The sequence below is a fragment of the Zeus faber genome (genome assembly GCF_960531495.2).
Source record: "Zeus faber genome assembly, chromosome: 15".
In the NCBI taxonomy this organism is placed as follows: domain Eukaryota; kingdom Metazoa; phylum Chordata; class Actinopteri; order Zeiformes; family Zeidae; genus Zeus; species Zeus faber.
In genome coordinates, this window is record NC_137194.1 from 12,413,685 (window position 1) to 12,421,392 (window position 7,708).

At 49.1% G+C, this 7,708-nt stretch overlaps 1 protein-coding gene across 1 annotated transcript in view; it reads left to right on the forward strand.

Moving 5' to 3' along the window:
- rarga (retinoic acid receptor gamma a) overlaps positions 1–7,708 on the forward strand; it is a 23,173-nt gene that overhangs the window by 1,485 nt on the left and 13,980 nt on the right.

The following is a 7,708-nucleotide window of genomic DNA, read 5'->3' on the forward strand; positions in this document are numbered from 1 at the left end:
AATGGATGAATAAATTAGTAACGTGGAATGGATGTGAGATCTCTGAGAAGCAGAGATATCTTCTGGCCGGCCCCCCTTCCCTCCCCCCCGCCCCTCTCTCTCTCCGTCAGCCTGTCATTCTTCCTTGGTTTCCTTCCGCCCCAGAATTCACACAAGGCTCTGACAACAGGCCTGTCTCCGGACAGACAAAACTCGGGTCCTTTTTCATTGGCTTCCAGGGGGGAGCTGCACTAGCGTGTGAGAGAGGAAAATAAGTGTGTGTGTGTGTGTATGTGTGTGTGTGTGTGTGTGTGTGTGTGGAGATAGGAGCAACATCACAGCACCAGAAAAAAACCCCAAAACAAGCAAAGAAACATGGAGAGCTCAAGCGGTCGCAGGAGAAAAATTTTAATGCATTCCTGCTTTTCAGGGCTCCCTCTCTCTCCCTCTCTCTCTCGCTCTCTGAAAAGCATTTCTCTCTCTATTTGTATTTGTTCGACCTTCTGCTTTTTTGTTCCTTTCTGCGCCGCGTCTCGGGGGGGCGGTCATCCGTCTTCATTAATCGTGAAGACACCAGCGTTTCAGTGGCTGTCATGCACACTGGCCGAGCTTTAATGAAGACAGATGCCCTGTCAGTGGAGGCCTGATCATAACAAGAGGAGATGTGTTTGTTTAATCAATCAGGCGTCGTCTTCCCCTCCTTTTAAGCCATTCAAACGCACATATATACACGCACACGCGCATGCACGCACGCACACACACACACACACACACAGACACAAACACACGTGCGCGCGCACACTTTTTTGGAATTAGCCCTTCAGGTTCCAGAAATGCGTTCCCTTTTGTTCTTTGTTCCAGGAAATCAAAGAGATAAAAAGTCTCTGAGCGGTCAAGAGAACTTTACCCCGAGGCTGAGGGAGTTGGGCTCGCTGCAGCAATGGGCGCCGCGGTGTACTGTTTCACCCCTCTGTGCCCAATAACCTTTGTAAACAAGGCTGCCCTATCCCACACCAAGAGCCATAATGGCTCTCTTTACCCGACCAGTTGCCCCTCATTGTCCTCGTCAATGAGGCTGATGAATTGATGCTTGAGTCTGATATCTCATTAGTCTGTCCCAGCTGCAGAACAGAGGGAGCTCTCGGGCTCCCAATGCCACACTTCAAACCGACATATCAAAATAATTCCCTTGGTTTGAAAGGGAAAGTCGGTTGGGGATGGCATGAGACTAATCACAAATTCAGAGGTGTGAAGGAAACGCGTTCAATCGTGTTTTTTACACACAAAGCGGGAAGATCTTTGTTCGTCTTAAAACTGCACTCCACACGTTTGAAATTTGGCAGAAACTGCTGAGTAAATGTGTGTCCTGCAAACGGAAACAGAAGAACTTAACGTCCCCTTGTCTCGGCGGTGAATCTTCCCTGGCGGCGATTGTCTCTAATCTAGGGACAATTAAAAGTGTGTTGTCAGTTTTCTTTCAGTTTTTTTTTGTTTTTTTGTTTTTCTTTTTTCAGCAGCGGGAGACCTCAATGTCAGAGGTTAGTCAGAGGCTACGGCCTGGCCAATGTCAGATCTACACCATGTGTGGCGGCCTTGTCATTCTTGTGAAATGGGGGGAGCCTTTCAAGCGGCTTCGGTCGCGTAATGCTCTTAAGTGCCTTATGCCACGGAGCTGGTACTACATCTGAGCTGCCCCGTGCAGGAGGATAATGGACACTGATTTAGTCATACGTCAATGAGAACTAAATTAGTCAACTGCCACACAAGCCATTTGAGAGAGCCTATGCAGACCAATCCCCTCTCTGTCAATGTTAATTTGCTTAGATGAATGAGGCAATTAAGCTTAGCCGTTCTCCAGGGTCAGTAGGAGGGGAAGTGGATCTTTCTCACCGAAACTGATCTCGTAGCCCCCTGCGCTATTTTCTTATTGTTGCTAAATTCATTCTGATCCTGGCTGGAGATGCGTCCAAGTGACGGGTGCTAATAGATCGCTGACGTAATCCACCACGCAGCCAAACACACACACACACACACACACACACACACACACACACGCACACACACACACACACACACACACACACACACCTACACAGGCGCACACACACACACACACACACACTGGTCTTTGTTTTCCACTAATGTGCTGTTCAAATGTGGATTGAGGAGTTAATTGAAATTAGAGTGTATCGAGGCAGCGATGGCAGAGGAAGAAGGACTTCCCGTGACCGCTGGCACATTCTAGCCTGATCATTTTCTACCCTGATGGAAGTCTTCAGTTATTTCATTATAATTACAAAAGATTCAATTAAAAGATTAGAATGCCTGAGGGGGCAGGGCTGGGAATTGATAGTTGTGTGTGTGTGTGTGTGTGTGTGTGTGTGTGTGTGTGTGTCAGTGTGTCAGTGTGTGTCAGTGTGTGTCTGTGTGTGTGTGTGTGTGTGCGCGTGCTTGCATGTGATGGATAACAGAGAGAGAGAGAGAGAGAGAGAGAGCGAGACAAAGAATTGGAGAGAATGACTCCTGGTGTTGCCGCAGTTGTGCATTTGTCAGCGTTGTTATATATATATATTACACAGGCCTCGTTAATCCCATCAAGATAACGTCACATAGCGCAGTACATGTTAAAAAGCTGAGGTAATGAGCTAATCGCAGGTCATCACAGTGGAAATAGGACAAGCAGGGCTTTACTGCTTCCACGTCGCCTGCAGCTCTGAAAACAAGCAGGTCAGACTAGATAAGAATGTAAAACCAAATCAACTTAATAAAAGTAAATCACTAGTCAAATGAAACGTGCCAAATGATGTTCACTGTTCACCAGCTCAACAACTGTTGCTGCTCTTGCTGCTGTATTGAAGCCAGATTACAAACACTTCTGTCATGGCTGAAACCTTTAATAGACATTGCTGACTAAAAATAAACAAGAGCAAACCACTGGCATTCACTTCATTTTAACAAGTTTTTTGGGATTCCTCGTTATGCGAGTGGACAATACACATGCCTTTTTGACTTTCTGTCCATGCACATGCCTTCCGTGGACATAGCACCGAGGTGTGGTGTGTGCATGTGCGGCGGGCCCTGCCACCGGGGGCTGCTGTCTCAAAGCCACAGACGGACAATGTGCCAGGCTGGATTCCACACGCATGCGTTGGAATCCAGCTCCGCTCTAATGGCAGTTTATAGCCCCCCTGCGACGTCAGTCACACCACTGTAAATAAAACTCCTCGGCGAGGCCAAACCGCCAGGATGGGATGGATCCATTACCTCAGACTGACTGTCTGTCGGTCTCTTCCGTTCCGTGTTGGTGAAAAACGAATATACATTGTTATTAAGGTAGCTCAGCAGAACGACAGGACAGGACAGGACAGGACTGTTCTGAAGCAACAGGTCCGACAATAAGCTCCTGTGTGTGAGTTCCACCAGCTGTTCCGGGATATGAAGTTGTAGACTTTCAAAACACTTTTCTACTCACAGAGCCATTGTGGCTGCCCGCCCTAACACCACTGTCTGGCTACCGCTATTATATCTGTTTACCGACAGCACTTGGTTTGACTGCCAGACACATTTTCCCTCATACAAAGGAGAGGTGGGAGATTGGCAGGCGAGGAGTGTATGTGTTAGTTGGCGCGTGTGTGTCTTTTGGCGTCGGCTTGCGTGCACTCGATGCCCGTGCCCGAGTACAGGCGCCAGATAATATAGAGTATGTGTGTATTGCAAATACACAAAGTAAATGTGCACTGCATCTCCTTGCCATGGGTATTTCTGAAGCATGTGTGTACCCTGTATAGGAGTGTATAGAAGTGTGTATATGTCAGCTTAGAACCATGTGTGAGCCGAGTGTGAGGGACGCGGTTCTGTTACCACCGTGTTATTGACTGACGGCTTGGTTCGAGAGTTGCTAGGGCCGACTGTTATGAGAGTCTCGGAGCCCGGCGGGTCGAGTTGGTACTAAAAACCCAGCCGAGTGTCTGACTGTGAATGGGCTTTGTTTACCCAGCAGACAGCGGCACTGGGAAGGGAGTGGTTGGCAGCTGGTATTCTACAGCCATTATCTGGGCCGAGAGTTTGAAACTAATGGAGGAACCATGGGAGAGAGACACACATGAGGGCATCACATTTGCCAAGATATTAGTCAAATTCTGCCACTGTGCATACATGCAACTGCCGTGACCAATGACTATGGCTGGAAAGGGTACATAAAATCTTAATCATCCCTACATTAATTCATTTGCATGTGAGCGTTTGTGTGTGCGGCCTTGTGTACGCTTGTCCATTTCTCTGTGTTTCTGTTTGTGTACTGTATATTTTACCTTTGTGATCACTGAGGAGGAACAGGTATGTGTGCTGCCATCCGTGTAAAGGCGTCCCCAGGCATAGCTGAGAGTTCTTTGAAACCTTTTACTGCCAGGACATGAATGTCAATGGAGGTCTCCACAAAGCACTCTCTGTGCATTGGGAGTTCTTGTGTATGTGCCTTGCGACTGCCGATGGGCTGCTTTACTTGCTCTCATTGGGCACAACAGTAAGAGGACGATACTTTGTTACCGGATACAAGCTAGCTACCACCTTGCCCACCCCTCCACTTTAAATCTCACATCTGGGCGAGGAATAGTGGGCTGTAGGCATCTTGTCAACAGGAAGGGGGCTGTCAGCTTCAGCTCCTATATTAGAGAGCCCTCATATTAGCCAGAAGCACACCGGAGAAAGGAGGCCATACAAGCAGGGAGACAAACTTTGAGTCAGACAGGAAGACAGTCCAGCGAAGAAGTTAAGGGCTATGAATTACATTTAGGCGTAGTTCATCAATATTGAGTGCCTTTTTGGAGATGGTGCTGATATGCAAGCTGGGTAACCAGTCTGTGGAGTAACATTTACTTCCAAATATGTGTCAGTCTCAGGTACAACTGGCAAAAGACTTGGGCCGGACTGAGAAGGAAGTCACTTTCTTAATGACTCGTCAGTGCCTGGCAACCGCTGCCCAGAGAGGGAATTGGGCCCCCCATTGGCCGTTGGTTGCCAAGCAAAAAGTGAAATATGCATTACTCAATTGGGTCAGTCAAAGCAGAAGTAACTTTGGTTGTTCTTCCGTCTGATGTGAGTAAGACAGTATTTGCCAATTTACGGGATTTAGTATGAACCAGTAATGTTGTTCATGAGAAAGCCCAGCGTCCCACAAATGACTTTGACAACAGGAAGCAGCAGGTTTTCATTTGTGTTGCCTGATTTTTATCTGCAGGCTTAATTTTTTCAGTTTCTGCGTTGCCTTCTTTCTTTAGAAAGCCGTTACAGAGAGTGAGACTTCTCTGAGTCTTGCCCTCCAAATCAAATGACACATGATTCGGAATGAGTAATGTGGCGGCGAGGTTGGATGGACTGCGTTGATTAGCTGTGGCTTTTGGAAAACATGTACAGTACGTGCTGTGGTGCCCTTTAGATGAAGTTCTATAAAAAAGGAAATGCACACTGGAGTTGAATTAGTTTTAAGTTAGCTCATAAGCGTGTCACAGCGTGTCGTCTGTATGCTTGTGGGTGTGCATCTTTCTGTAATTGAGAGTTTTGGTTTGCAATCTTTGGTCTGCGGTGCTTCCCTCAACAAGCGAGTGTGAATACTACTGTTGTTGTTTACGTTATCCTCCTTTCCCCTCACTTCCTCTGACAGAGTGGGGCTGCCTCCACGGCGGGACTACTTCTACTTTTTTAGGTTTCTATTGTTATGGGGAGGAAGCAATAGCAACTGAACGAGCATTAGCAGCCTTGCCAGAGACAGACAGGTGAGAGCCAGGGCTACAGATGGTGAGAGGAAGTCTGGGAGGATGAGAAACAACACGGAGATCAAAGACGCGGGGCTTCCCCCCCCGACGACTCTCCTCTGCTCCTCTCCCTCTCCACCTCGCCGGCCGGCCTCCTCTCCCCGTCTGCCTCCCTGCCTGGCCGCAGCTCGACCTGTCTGCCTGACATGATCAATTGCCCGGTCCCGCGCCAGATTCGCAGCCATGGGTTCACCCTCCAGTCACCGGCGGAGGAGCCCGCTCACAGCGTTCTGCCGGGCAGATGAAGAGTCGGCTGGAGCTCGCTGCAGGGAAGCGGGGGCACGTTTCTTCCGCGGATCTGCACAAGTCACTCCGCCTCTCCCCGAGCAGCCACTGTAAAGGGCAATTCCCCTTCACACCTTTATGTTTTCACTTCTGAAAGTTTGTATTTGATATTTCCAACTGCTTGCTCTCATTTCGAAACTACTTCTTCTCAGGTTCCACGTAAGTGTGAGACTTCCTGGCGGCTTTGCGTGCGTGCGCGCGCACGCGCACACGCGCGCGTGTGTGTCGCACGCGCGCGCGTGTGTGTGTGTGTGTGTGTGTGTGTGTGTGTGTGGGAGTTTCGACAGGTTTCGCCCCCTTGTGTGTTTCCTGACTGGGCTGTGTGGTGGCGGTGTAGCTAAAGGGGGTTGACGCCTGCTGCCAAATGCTTGGTCAACTCCACCAAGAAAATATCAAAGGTTCTTTATGAGGTGCAGTAAAGAAGAAAGGCTGTTTTGAAAGTGTGCCGCTACAAACTGAAGGGGTAATTCCACTTTCTGAAAAGTGCCCTAAAGATACGGGCTCAGTCCGCCTGCTGTCTTTCCTGGTCTCCTTTGCATGGACACCTTTTCTGAAAGGAAGTGCAGATAGAAAAGTATGTGTGCTCGGGCACACGCGCGCACGTGCACACACACACACACACACACACACACACACACACACACACACACACTTCCAAGCATTTGTGTCACGTGCCACTGGAATCTGTAGTTATGTCATTAGCCGTTACCACCTGACGGCCGGAGGGAACAGAAGCACATGCCAGTGCATCCGAAATATCCGTATCTGATCGTGTGTGTGTATGTGTGTCTCTCTCCTGTGTTTCGTGACTTTGTGCAGCTTCTGACAGAGGGGTGTAAATTCCTGGGGCGCTGTTGGTTATGGGCTGGCGTCCCCCCGCTCCCGTCCAGTTTGGTGTCTTTCAAACGCTCCAAGCTGGACTGTCTCCCTGACAGCAGCTCTGTTTTATCACAGTCCCTCTTTCAAAAGGTCTCCAACCTGGGCCTCTTTACAGGGTGTGCGTGCGTGCGTGCGTGCGTGCGTGCGTGCGTGCGTGCGTGCGTGCGTGCGTGCGTGCGTGCGTGCGTGCGTGCGTGCGTGTGTGGGAAGCGTGTTTGTGTGTGAGGCACACAGGTAATAGGCTTTTCACAGCTGTTGACAGGAGCTGCTACTGCTCATCACCTTTAATGAAAGCATCCCTCCCTTGTCAACTTGCTCACATGCAAACTCTTCACACTCTCTCTCTCTCTCTCTCTCTCTCTCTCTCTCTCTCTCGCTCTCTCTCTCTCTCGCTCTCTCTCACACACACTCTCTCCCCCCTTCTTACACATAAATACATGAATAAGCACTCACAGGAATACATCTGCAGTGCATGCACCCCTTCAAACATTCACACACACATCGATATACCCCTCCCTCTCTCTTCCCTTCTCACTGCCATAAAAATCTTTTCTCTCTGTCTATTTGTGTCAGGTTGCATGTCTGCCATCTTGGCATGTAAGAGCGAGTGGGCAAGTGCCGCGCCGAGCCTTTTTGCATGTGTGGTGTGTGTGTGTGTGTGTGTGTGTGTATGTGTGTGTGCGTCTCCAGACATGATAGTCTCGCACTTGAACGTTTGTGGGTGAATCAACCGTGTGCAACAGAGCTTGAGCAGA